This window comes from Cnephaeus nilssonii (assembly GCF_951640355.1).
Source record: "Cnephaeus nilssonii genome assembly, chromosome: 10".
Classification (NCBI taxonomy): domain Eukaryota; kingdom Metazoa; phylum Chordata; class Mammalia; order Chiroptera; family Vespertilionidae; genus Cnephaeus; species Cnephaeus nilssonii.
In genome coordinates this window covers 39759527-39772405 of record NC_137081.1, presented here as the reverse complement: position 1 = coordinate 39772405, position 12879 = coordinate 39759527, and the positions used below count along the sequence as shown (strand labels likewise).

Here is a 12879-nt window from a genome sequence, read left to right as displayed (position 1 = left end):
ACCCTCAAGGATATGAAAAAGGACCAGAAATTAAGCATACACTGACTGAAATAAAGAATAATATACAGAGATCCAACAGCAGACTAGAAGACTGCAAGAATCAAGTCAAAGATTTGAAATACAAAGAAGCAAAAAACACCCAACCAGAACAGCAAAAAGAAAAAAGAATCCAAAAATATGAAGATAGTGTAAGGAGCCTCTGGGACAACTTCAGGCATACCAACATCCGAATTATGGGGATGCCAGAAGAAGAGAGAGCAAGATACTGAAAACCTATTTAAAGAAATAATGACAGAAAACTTCCCCCACCTGGTGAAAGAAATAGACTTACAAGTCCAGGAAGCACACAGAACCCCAAACAAAAGGAATCCAAAGAGGACTATACCAAGACATATCATAATTAAAATGCCAAGAGCAAAAGACAAAGAGAGAATATTAAAAGCAGCAAGAGAAAAACAGTTACCTACAAGGGAGTACCCATATGATTGTCAGCTGATTTCTCAACAGAAACTATGCAGGCCAGACGGGAGTGGCAAGAAATATTCAAAGTGATGAACAGCAAGAACCTACAACCAAGATTACTCTACCCAGCAAAGCTATCATTCAGAATTGAAGGTCAGATAAAGAGCTTCACAGATAAGAAAAAGCTAAAGGAGTTCATCACCGCCAAACCAGTATTATATGAAATGCTGAAAGGTATTCTTTAAGAAGAGGAAGAAGAAGAAAAAGGTAAAGATAAAAATTGTGAACAAAAAATACATATCTATCAACAAGTGAATCTAAAAATCAAGTGAATAAAAAATCTGATGAACAGAATAAACTGGTGAATATAATAGAATCAGGGACATAGAAAGGGAGTGGACTGACAATCCTCGGGGAGAAGGGAGTGTGAGGGATGCTGGAAGAGATTGGACAAAAATCGTACACCTATGGATGAGGACAGTGGGGGGGGGGGGGGGCGGGCAGAGTGTGAGGTGGGAACCAGGTGGAGGGGAACTATGGGGGAAAAAAGAGGAACAACTGTAATAATCTGAACAATAAAGATTTATTAAAAAAATAAAAAATAAAAAGTAAAAAAATAATAATAAAAATAAACACAATGTGGTATTTTGGATGGGATTGTGGAAGAAGGCTTCCCACACCTCCTTCTTCACTTTTCCCACCAACTTTATTTCTGCTTAACCACTGCAGACATTTCATTGCAGCTGAACCAATCTGACTGCCAACCTCCCAAAATAACCAGCTTGTTTCCCAAATCCACATCTCACCTGGCAAAACCTAACTCTAAACTTAAAAAGTCACTCACCCATTGTATTATCCAGTATCCTGTATATTTTGTCTATAACAGGGATGGCAAACACTGGCCATCAATATTCCTACACCCATGACAACATTGCTCAAGGATCACAATAGCCCTTCCCACTAAATCCACATGGTGCCTCTAACTACTTCTTAAGGCAGTGTTCCATTCAGCCACCATTATCAATCAAAGCTAGCCCATGAAATAAACCCATTGCAATATATGGTCTCTACTATATTAATCTCTTTGCCTTGATATGTTCCTCCATGGATTTCATGTATACCCCTATCTTATTCTGAAAAGGATTAATGAGACTTATAAGACTACATGAACCATAAAAGTTAATAAGTTAAACAATAAACGCAAAAGAATAAAGACACCAATAATGGTGCCAAACCAAGGCTAAGCAAAATGCACAGCATAAAACCTGTATGCCCACTCTGGGGTGTTCCACAAGCCTGGCTCTGGCTTTCTAACAGCCATCACAAAAAAGAGAACCCAGTCCACAATCCAGGAGATAAACAGCAAAATACTGAAAAGAGGAACTAATCTTGATACTTATTCCAAACAGTTCTTTGTGTACAGCAAAGAGAATACTATAGAATGAACAAGACATACAAGACACACAACTGCCAGTTTTCAAAGGGTTTAGTTACTCTGATAGTATCCATCAGGAGAGACCTATCGTATCTTAACAAAGCCCAATGCAGTTAAAGTGATTTTACAAAGAGCAAGTGCAAGTTTTCAAAACCCTCTGTGTCCTTTTACTTGGTTTCCTCCTTCATTGCCTCCCAAACTAAAAATATACTCTTTGAAGACAAGAACCATGTTTTCTACCTCTTACATATAGCTCCACACGCTTTGTATTCTGTAAATAAAATAAAATAAAGTGGCCTTCAATACCAGTGAGAATTTCCACAGTGCAATTCCAGTCACTCTGATAAAAATTCTCTACCCTAAACATAGGAATTCCCACTTCTAATCAACAGAATAAAAATGATAACTGAAGCCTCAACAGAACTGCTAAACCTTCTATACTAAAACTGAATCACAATTTATTTTGCAATATCCTAAGGCATTTTTTTTTTTTTTTGGTTTTGCATATCCCTAGCACAAGGCTTGCAGCAATGCAAAATCAATATCACAGAATCTGATCAAATAAAATGAAACCCATAGCAAAAGCTTTGGCAAACCCTATCAAAGGAAAGACAATATCACTACCTTTTAAGAATACAATCAATAGCTCTTTACAAACCAGCTGACAAAGGCAGGTTCATTTTTTAAACGACTCTGCAAGTCTGCTAGTGGATAATGAATTATCATGTAGATTTTCCCTACTTCTTTCAAAGAGTTTATAGTTTCAGTAAATGCCAAACTGCCATAGAACTGTACTTCTCACCTCTTCCATACACACATATTCATTCTCTCTCTCTCTCTCCTCTCTCTCTCTCTCTCTCTCTCTCTCTCTCTCTCTCTCTCTCTCACACACACACACACACACACACTCATCAAACAAGCTTGTATTTCCCTTTATGACAACTACCTACTCCCTCTCCTTTACCTGGTCAAAGTAGAAATGCAAATGAAGACTCATAAATTATTTAAGTAAAGCGGTTATAAGAAACACACATATTAAAAAAATTAAATTACTACTCTTAAGCACAGGCATTAGGACACATTAACAATCCTCTATTTATATTTGATTAATGGAAACCATTAATAAATTAGTAGCCTAATCATACATTGGTTTAGTTTCTTTATACACTTAGTGTTTCAGTTTGCAGTATTCTCTCCATTTAGTATTCGCTGTATGTAGACACATCCTATCATCCCAGCAGGGGAGTGCTGTAATGAATAAAAGAACATGGACAGGACTGGGGGACAGGGGAGGAGGGTGGACGCCCAATGGACTTCAGAAAATCTAATTCCTGCACCTTTGTTTCTTCATCTATTAAAATGGGAAATGACAAATTATCTTTACCTGGCAGGATTATTGGGAAGATTAAATGAAGTAAGATTTGTTAAACTGCCTAGTAAATGCATATAAAATAGAATCTCAGTAAGTGTTAGTTCTCTTACTCTCTTTTTACAGGTAAGGAAATAGAAGAAGGTGAGCAGGTGACTTGTCCAAGGCTAAATCTCTGATTTAGTGTCTAATGTCCTTTCCACTACACCACGAAGCCTTCAAACAGCAGAACCCAACACCTCATGCTCATCAATGTTAGGCACTCAACACATGCAAAAATGTTTTTTAACAATTTGAATACCTATTAAGTGTCAGGCATTATACTAATATCTCTCCTCATACTTACCCTATAAAGTAAGTGCATTTATCCCATTTTACAGAGAGAAATTAACTTGTCCAAAGTCACAAGGCTTACAATTGATAATGTAAGATTAATCCAGATCTGTTTACTCCAGTACTTTTCCCCACTATTCTGCCCCAAAAGCATGCAGGTAGTTAGAAATCATTTTTTCCAAAATTAAATTTTAAATAGCCTGGAAATGTTTATAGTCTTCCAATTTATTAGTGGAAACCATCCCTATAGCTCCACCATTCTTTCTCCTTAAATTTGTTCTTGGTAGCTGAAACAATTTATAGTAATTAAGGTGACAAATTTACATTTATAGTTTAGTGTTATATTTTTTTTCACTTTTATTAGATGCAACTTCATACATTGTCTCACATCTCTAATATTTCCAAGATTCCTGTGAGGTTGGACCATTACCATTTTACAGATAAGAAAACAGAAGTTTGAAGAGGGTAATTTGCCAAAAGTTATACAACTAGTAAGTGTAGGACTTTACTCTGGATCTTTCTAAGAGAAAAGCGCAAATACTTCTGCATCCATTGATTCATTTAATCATTTGCATTTGTCAACTTATCAGAGCTGAGAGAAGTGTGTATGGAAGGATTCCTTCACCAAACATGTAACAGAAAATAAGGTCTAAAACTTGATAAAACAATAAAAACAAACAGGAAAAATGAGAAAGGTTGTCTTGGATTTCTTCCTTCGCCAAGGTTTTCAGGTGATTTCTAAAAGATGTTTACAGGGCAGATATTTTCAACTATTCCAGACAACAGAGAAAATAGGGATAGTTTACCAATTCATTCTTAATAGCTGGCTTAATTTTAACACCAAAACCAGGCAAGAATAGCAAACAAATATGTTTATCTTTTCTGATAATAGATGCAAAAGTCTTAATATATTTGAGTGAAAAACAAAGGATACATGTAGAATAAAAACCATTGTGTATACACACATATGTACGTGAGTATGGTTGGATATATAAATGTATATTTGTACTTATGTACACAAAAATGCAAAGATATAGGTTTGTAATATAAATCTCAAACTGTTAATAATGATTACCTTGGAGTGAAAGAAATAAAGAGGACAAGAAGTAAATGGGAGATTTTCAACTTTAAGTTTATATACCCATTAATTATTTGAATTTTTATAACTAACACTAGAGGCCCAGTGCACGAAATTTGTGCACGGGGGAAGTGGGAGGGGGGCGCGCAAGGGGGTGGGGGGGGTGTCCCTCAGCCGAGCCTGCACCCACTCCAATCCAGGACTGCTGGCTCCCAACTGCTCGACTGCCTGCCTGCCTGATTGCCCATAACTGCTTCTGCCTGCCAGCCTGGTCACCCCCTAACCACTCCCCTGCCAGCCTGATCGACACCTAACTGTTCCCCTGCCAGCCCGATTGCCCCTAACTGCCCTCCCCTGCTGGCCTGGTCACCCCTAACTGCCCTCCCCTGCCAGCCTGGTCACCCCTAACTGCCCTCCCCTGCTGACCTGGTCGCCCCCAACTGCCCTCCCCTGCAGGCCTGGTCACCCCAACTGTCCTCCCCTATAGGCCTGGTCACCCCTAACTGCCCTCCCCTGCAGGCCTGGACACCCTTCACTGCCCTCCCCTGCAGGCCTGGTCCCCCGCAACTGCCCTCCCCTGCAGGTCAGGTCCCCCCCAACTGCCCTCCCCTACTGGCCTGGTCGCCACCAACTGCCCTCCTCTGCGGGCCCATTCATCCCTAATTGCCCTCCCCTGTAGGTCTGATCACCCACAACTGCCCTCCCCTGCTGACCTGGTCCCCCTCAACTGCCCTCCCCTGCAGGCCTGGTCGCCTCAACTGCCCTCCTCTGCTGGCCATCTTGTGGCAGCCATCTTGTGTCCACATGGGGGTGGCCATCTTTGACCATATGGGGGTGGCCATCTTGTGTGTTGGAGTGATGGTCAATTTGCATATTAGGCTTTTATTACTATAGGATATATCATGTTTGATAATTAAAATACAAGTGAATAACAGGACCTAAATATTCACTTGCTGTTATCTCCTCTACTTGTTATAGAAAAAAATAATTATTTTACTCACTCATTGGGCATTCCTTTATTTAACAAACACTCAGAGTACAACTCTTGTTTGAACATCGAGCTTAGAGTAAGCACTTGTGCCAGCAGGTACTTAGAACCTATTTTTGTTGTTGTTGTTCATCCTCAACCGAGGATATTTTTTTATTGATTTTTAGAGTGGAAGGGAGGGGAAAAGATTGACGTGAGAGAGACACATCCAATGGCTGCCTCCAGAATGAGCCCCAACCAGCACCAGGAAGCGAGCCTGCAACCTAGGTACATGCCGTTGACCGGAATCAAACCAGGGACTCTCAGTCCACAGGCCCACGCTCCAACCACTGAGTCAAACTGTCTAGGAAACTATTTTTTTAAATCCAGGATGGAACAACACTTACTTCCTTCCATAACACACAGTGTTGAGTTTTAAATCAAGTTCTAATTTTTAACATTTATTAGTTTTTAGATCATATGCCAGGGTTAAGAAATACTTCTTTTTCTGGAATTAGGACTACATTTATTCTAAAAGAGTGTACCAGATCATTTGTATTGCTTTGTGTATTTTTTTCCAATTAAAAAAATGTATTTGTATTCACTCATTAAAAAGGTTAGAGTCCTTTCTATGTGACAGGCACTATGCTGGACAATGGACATGCAAAGATGAATAAATAACATATGGGTTCTACCTACCCTTAGGAGTTAAGAATTCTGCATATGTCTGATCCAAACTAGTTCATAAAAACTGAAGCATATACCCTAGTAATCCTGCACTTCAAAGTGAAACTGGCAAGTCACTTGGTTCAAAAATAAGTTAATTTCAGTTTAATCCAGAAAAATGTTAATGTTTATGAAAAATGTGAAATTGTCCGATCACTTTAATATGAAAGGGAGAAAACAGAGAACATGGAAGCTGCAGGGGAAGAGAAAGCCCCATGTCCCAGGGCACAGTGGGTTCTAGGATTAGCTGTGCCACTGAGAAGCTGGGACTAGTTTAACTGCTCCGTTTCCCCACAGGAAGTATGCAAATCAGATCCACCTTATTAGGATAAGAAAAAAAATTTATTTGAGAAAGCGTAACAAAATCTGGTGAATCTGAGGCACTGTGGCCATAACACCTGCTTTTTGTTGTTGTTTGGTTGATTGATTTGTTATGCCCCCACTTTGGCAATGATTAGCCAGGCAAATCTGCAAAGACAATTTGAGTTCTGTATGCCTCACGAAGTGGAAAGAATGCAGGAAGTGGAGTCAGAAGACCTACGTTTATATTCACACCATTATTCTTACTAACTTTATAAGCTTAAAAAGGAGCAAATTACTTAACCTCTTTACAACTTACTCTCCTAACAGTAAAACAGAAATGAATCTATCTTATAGTATTATTTCAAAGACTAAGAAAATACATGTGAAAACAAACAGAAATGATTATAAGTCAAATAGACATTTTTCCAAAGAAGATATACAAATGGCCAATAAGAATAGGAACAGATGTTCAACATCATTAGCCATCAGGGCATTAGGGCAATGCGAATGAAAACCACAGATACACCTTCCCGTTAGAAGGACTATCCTAGACAACATTTAACAAGTGTTGGAGAAAATGGAACCCTCACACTCTGTTGGTGAGAATGTAAAATGGTGCGGCAGCTAAGAAAAAGCTTGGCAGTTCCTCAAGAAGTTAAACAGAGCTACCAAATGACTCAGTAACACCACATCGAAGTATTCACCCAACAGAACAGAAAGCCTATGTCCACACAAACACTTGTAAATAAGTGTTCATAGCAGCATTACTCAAAAAGTGGAAATGTGGTATATCCATATAATGGAATATTATTCAGCCATTAAAAGGAATGACGTATTGATATATGCATAATATGGAGGAATCCTGAAAATATTTTGCTAAGTGAAAGACACAAAGAGCCACATACTTTATGCTTCCATTTACATGAAATGTCCGGAAAAGGCAAATCCATAGATACAGAAAGTAGATAAGTGATTGCCAAATGCAGGAGAGAGAGAATAGGAATAATAGCCAATGGGTTTGGGGGTGTCTTTTCAGGATGATGAAAATGTTCTTGAATGAGAGAGATTTGTCCGACTTTATGAATATAATAATGCCACTGAACACTTTAAAAGAGTGGAGTCTAAACTATATGTTTTATCTCGATAAAAAAGAATAATTTCATAAATTTAAGTTTCTGCTACTTTTCATTAGTAAATATCCTACTTTTCTCAAGAGATTGTTCCTGTTGCTTATAACAGCTAGGAAAGCTCTCTGAAGTTCAATGTTACATGGATAAATGGTATCCTTAGTGAAGTCAAACTACTAATTATGCCAGAGAAACATTCTACAGATCATATTAATTTGATACAATTTTGTTTCTTCAAAAGAAAAGTCCTTATCAATATCAAGTGTGTTTTTAGGAAGTAGAGAAGAGCTTCAAGGAGTCTTTATTAAGCACATGAAAAACATAGGTCAAAATGTAGTATTTTCTGCTTTTTAAATTAGTAGATATCTAGTTTTCAGATATGCCTGTCCAGCAGAAACCCAAATAGGTGAATTCTGCAACCTCTACCACTTCACATGTTCTGCATTTTGCTGTCAGACTTCTAGGTCCAACCATCATCAGCTCCTAATCTCACCCACCCATTATTCCTTCCAACTATTCTTCACAGGGGTGCTTGGTAAACTCTTTAAATCCAATCAATGCATTCCCTAATGTGTGGGTATTTACAGAGTAGGCCCACTTTTTAAGGTTAGATTGTTTGAATAAACATACAGCAAAATTATTTCCTGGAATTTTGGATGTACAAACAATCTATAGAGTTGTGTAATGCTTTTTTTTTTTTTTAAGTCCTTTGGGAATATTTTAACGTATTTGATCATGGGGTAAAAAGCAAGTCACCAACTTCTGTCCACAGAAAGCTTCCTGGTTCTAGAACAAAGAAGTATTTTATTGCTCAAAGCAAAAGGAAGATATTTTCCTTCTATTTAGTATTGTTACACTAAAATAGCACACCAATGAAACCAGATAGGTAAAGAGCATGACCCAAGGTATGTAAACAAAGATAAACCTTCTTTATGATGTATTCAACTTTGGGGAGGTTGAAAAAAAGTTTCTCACGCCTAAGAAAATAAGGTTTGTTAAGCCAAAGAAACCCATATGGATTACTATGTTCCAACATAGGGGGCATTTTGAGTGGCGATTTTAATTGAAGGTTTGCCACCCCTTTGCTAGAATGCGTGGTGAGTCTAGCTGGCACAGACAAAATGTGAAGGTAGAGGTGACCTGTCAACTAGCCGCTATCAAGTTACTCCCTCCACCGCACTTCCAACTTCCAGGGTGAGGTCTGTGTGTGAGCAAGATGTCAAAGCACCAGCGAACCGCGGGGGCTGTGCCCACCGCGCATCCCAGGGTGAGATCCCGCCCGCATCCTCGGGAGCCGAGCACGCTGCGGTCCTAGTCTGAGTCCACCCTAACATACAGAAAATAAATACATCCCGAGAGACCTCTGCCGGGATCCTGGCTCCCCTCCCTTTGTGGCTCCTCCGCAGGCTAGGGGATGTAAGCGTGCTGCAGGCCCGCGGGAGCCGAGCCGCACTCCGCGAGGGAGGCGTCCCGGAGGCTCGCGCAGCCCGGGGGCCTCGAGCCGGCGTCCCCCACCCACCGGGCGGGCTGGGCGCCGGCCACACAAAGGAGCAGCCAGCCGCGGGCGCTGGACGCGGGGACTCGCCCCCGGAGCCGGGCGCCACATCGGGTCCCGCACACCGGAAAATACGGATTCACGCCTAAACCTGTTGCACGATTCGGGTCCCTTTCACCCAGAAATGAAGAAGGGCGCTCAGGAGGGGAGACGCCAGCGGCCCGGGCTTTGCGGGCCGCAGCCGCACCCCGCGGGCGGCGCGGAGGCAGGGACCGCCCGCCGGCTTCCCACCTCGGGCGCTTTGTCTGCGGCGGCGGCGGCGGCGGCGGGGGCTGCGGGCGGGGGCGCCCTTCCCTGCGCCGCGCGGCCCGCGGGGGGAGAACGCCGGGCCCGCCGCCGCCGCCGCCGCCTCCACCCGCCCGCGCTGGCCGCCGCCGCAGGGCCTGCACCCTCCTCCCGCCCGGGCCGCCCGGGCCACGCGGCGGCCACACTCACCTGGCCGGCGCTGGCGCTGCGGACCGGCTCTCCCAGGCGGCGGGAGAGGACGCGGGGACGCCAACGGGACGCGGGAGGAGGGCGAGGCGGGAGAGGGCGGGCTGGGGGCGGAGCGGGCCCGGGCGGCGGCGGCGGCGCGCAGGGCTCCAGTCGCTCGCGGCAAACCGTGTCCGGCCCCGGCGTGCGTCAGGCGAGGGGCGGCGGCGCAGGCGGCCCGGCGACCTCCGATACCCGCGGTCCGACCCGCGTCCGCCCGACCCCGCACGCGCCGGGGTAGCGGCTGCGCAGAGACCCCGCCCAGCTGGGGAAGGGGGCGGGGCCGGCAGTGCCTAGGCGGCTGGGGGTTGGGGGCGGCGCGGGGAGGGGGCCTCTCTGCACCCCGGGACCGAGCGTGCAGGTGGGAGCTGCCGAGCCGGCACCGTGGGTATGGAAGGAGCGCGGGACCCGGAGTCGGGAAACCTGGGCTGCAGGAGGGACCCGTCTGCTTGGCCCCTCGGCATTTGTTTTCTCTCCTTAATGTGCAGTAGGTTCAAGGATGTGGTGTGCAATTTTTCAAAATTCTAGCATTGACATCCTCCTTTTTTTTTGGAATTCCTTTTCTCCCAAGTACCTACTGCCAGGAAATGCCTGGAGATGGTCCCCGCACCTGACCCCTGCCTGCGACGTGGCTGGAGGGTGAAGGCAGCTGGGAAGGTTGGCGCAGAATGGGTTGTAGCGAAGAAGGGCTGGATTCAAGGCCTTTGTTTTTCCTTGAGGATCTTTCCACTCGACAGTCCAAAACGGCCCTCAGACACGGGCTACTTCCCCATCTCCACCGACTCTGGTTATTTTTCTCCAATGTACTGCCTTCATGGTCTCTATTCCTCTAATTTTATTGCGCAAGTCATTTTTATGTCATTTCCTGAATTCGGTTCAAAAGAGTCATCAAGGAATACAAACTCAGGCAGTCATGTGTTCCCAATCCCGGGCATTCCAAATTACTCAGTCTGCTACTCACTCCACTATCACCTAATTCCATGACTAAAATCTCACCGTTCCAACAACCAGGCCACTAAATTTCTCTCTGCTAAGGTTCTCCAATTTAAAATACCATGGAGGGATTCTTCCTCTTAATTCTGTGACTAACAAACAAGCTGTCTCCACTACTTTAGCCTCTTAGCCACTCTTCAGTTGGTCAAGCCTTTCTAACTTCCCTTCTGCTTCTGTCTCATATTACTGCCAGAGAATGCTCCAAAAACAGAGACTGCGTCTTTCAAGTCCTTCGGAGGCTCTCCACCTGGACAATTAGGATCAAGTTAATAATTACTATGATGTACCAGTCCTTTTACGATCTGATCCCTAGACCTCTTCAGCTCCAGCTCTAACTCCCACCACATGTCACACACAAAGCCCACAGGCTCTGTCTCTGTGCGGTGGTATATTTTCCCCCATCTGAAATCCATCCCTCATTTAACCAGGTGAGCCTCCTCCTACTATCCTTCAAAAGATAATGCAGCATTTCCTCTTTGGAATCTTCCCTGACTTCCCCTCCTTTCACCGCACCCACCCACATCCTCACACTATACCAGTGATGGGCAACCTTTTGAGCTTGGTGTGTCAAACTTCGCCAAAAAACTGAGCATAACTCGGGTAGTGTGTCACTCTGAGGAAAAAACTAACTCCAAGACTCTAGTCGCAAATGTTTCATCCTCAGGAGCAGCAAATGTTTCATCCTCGGCATGCGGCCGCGTGTCATCAGAAATGGCTATGTGTGTCAGTGCTGACACGCGTGTCATAGGTTCGCCATCACTGCCCTATACACTTATGCTGAATTAAATATTCTTTCCTTTCTGCTTTCAGAGAACTTTTTATCTATTCTCTGTGATAATCATTAGCACTCTCCTTTTGCCAGGTGGTCTTTTCTTACTAGACTGTGAGTTCCTTAAAAGGATAGAGATTTTTTGTTTACCTCATGTTTGGCTCCCAGACTGAGCACACAGCTCAGCTCTAAGAAGGTTCTCTTTAAATATTTGTTGCAGTGTTGATGTCATTATTCATTTCAACAAATACATGTTGGGCATCTACTCAACAAGAGGGGAAATACAGTACAATCCATAGTCCCCGCCTTCCTTAGCCTTCCACAGTATTCTGTTCTCTTTTACTAGATGGCATTCTCGGCTTATCATTTTAAACCCTCTCCTACTGCCACTCACATTCTTTGCTTGTTTTAATAAAGCAAGAGCATGCCAAATAACTCACATTAGGAATTCACAAAACATGCCTGCCCTTCCTCTTTCCATACCCTCTAGTTCCACACTTTATTGCCCAGTGATTGGACGAGGGTAACTGCTGAAACAGAAAAAAACGTTCGATTGTAAGTGCAGAGAACGATCTTTGGGTGCTGTAGTTGTTTTCTAATAACCACAGAGAATGCACATAGTTCAATCACTTCAATTCACTTGGCCTCACTCCTGGAGGTCCTTTGGCTCTATGATTAGCATTCATTTTTAATATTTTGTTTAATAAGATAAGCATATCATTATATATATATATATATATGCATATCATTATATATATATATATATATATATATATATATATATATGTGTGTGTGTGTGTGTGTGTGTGTGTGTGTGTGTGTGTAAATTAAAGGGACTATCAGATCCTGGCAAAACAGCTGTCTAGCCTATGCTTGAACTCCCGAGTGTAGGGAGCCACTCACTACCTCACAACAGAATTCATCTTTGAACAGTCCTGCTACTTGCTACCTTGAACTGAAATGTGTCTCACTATACATTTAGTAGGTAGCTGTGGTATTGGTAGACACACCACTGAACTTAAGCACAAAATGGTATGGTTTATAATTACCTAGCTGTATGACCTTGAACACTTGCAAAACAGCTCCAAGTGTGAGTTTGCTCAACTCTAAAAAGGGGGAAAGAAGTAAGACTTTAAGTCATTATTACAAATATGAAGACAATGTGTGGGAAGATGTCCAGTGAATCTGAAGCTGGTACTAATGAGTACTGAGTCCAAGGGGAACAGTCCATTTCCCCTTCTGTGCATAGCCTTTAAACATTTGAAGTCAGCAACCATAGCATGTGCCTTCT

General features: G+C 43.0%; 1 protein-coding gene across 1 annotated transcript in view; it reads right to left on the bottom strand.

Moving 5' to 3' along the window:
* Positions 1-10069, bottom strand: part of SESTD1 (SEC14 and spectrin domain containing 1) — a 104179-nt gene extending 94110 nt beyond the window's left edge. The window contains exon 1 of the mRNA XM_079781749.1: positions 9791-10069. The gene's annotated coding sequence lies outside the window, so the exon portion shown is untranslated. The remainder of the gene's footprint in view (positions 1-9790) is intronic.
* Between the last annotated feature and the right edge of the window lie 2810 nt (positions 10070-12879).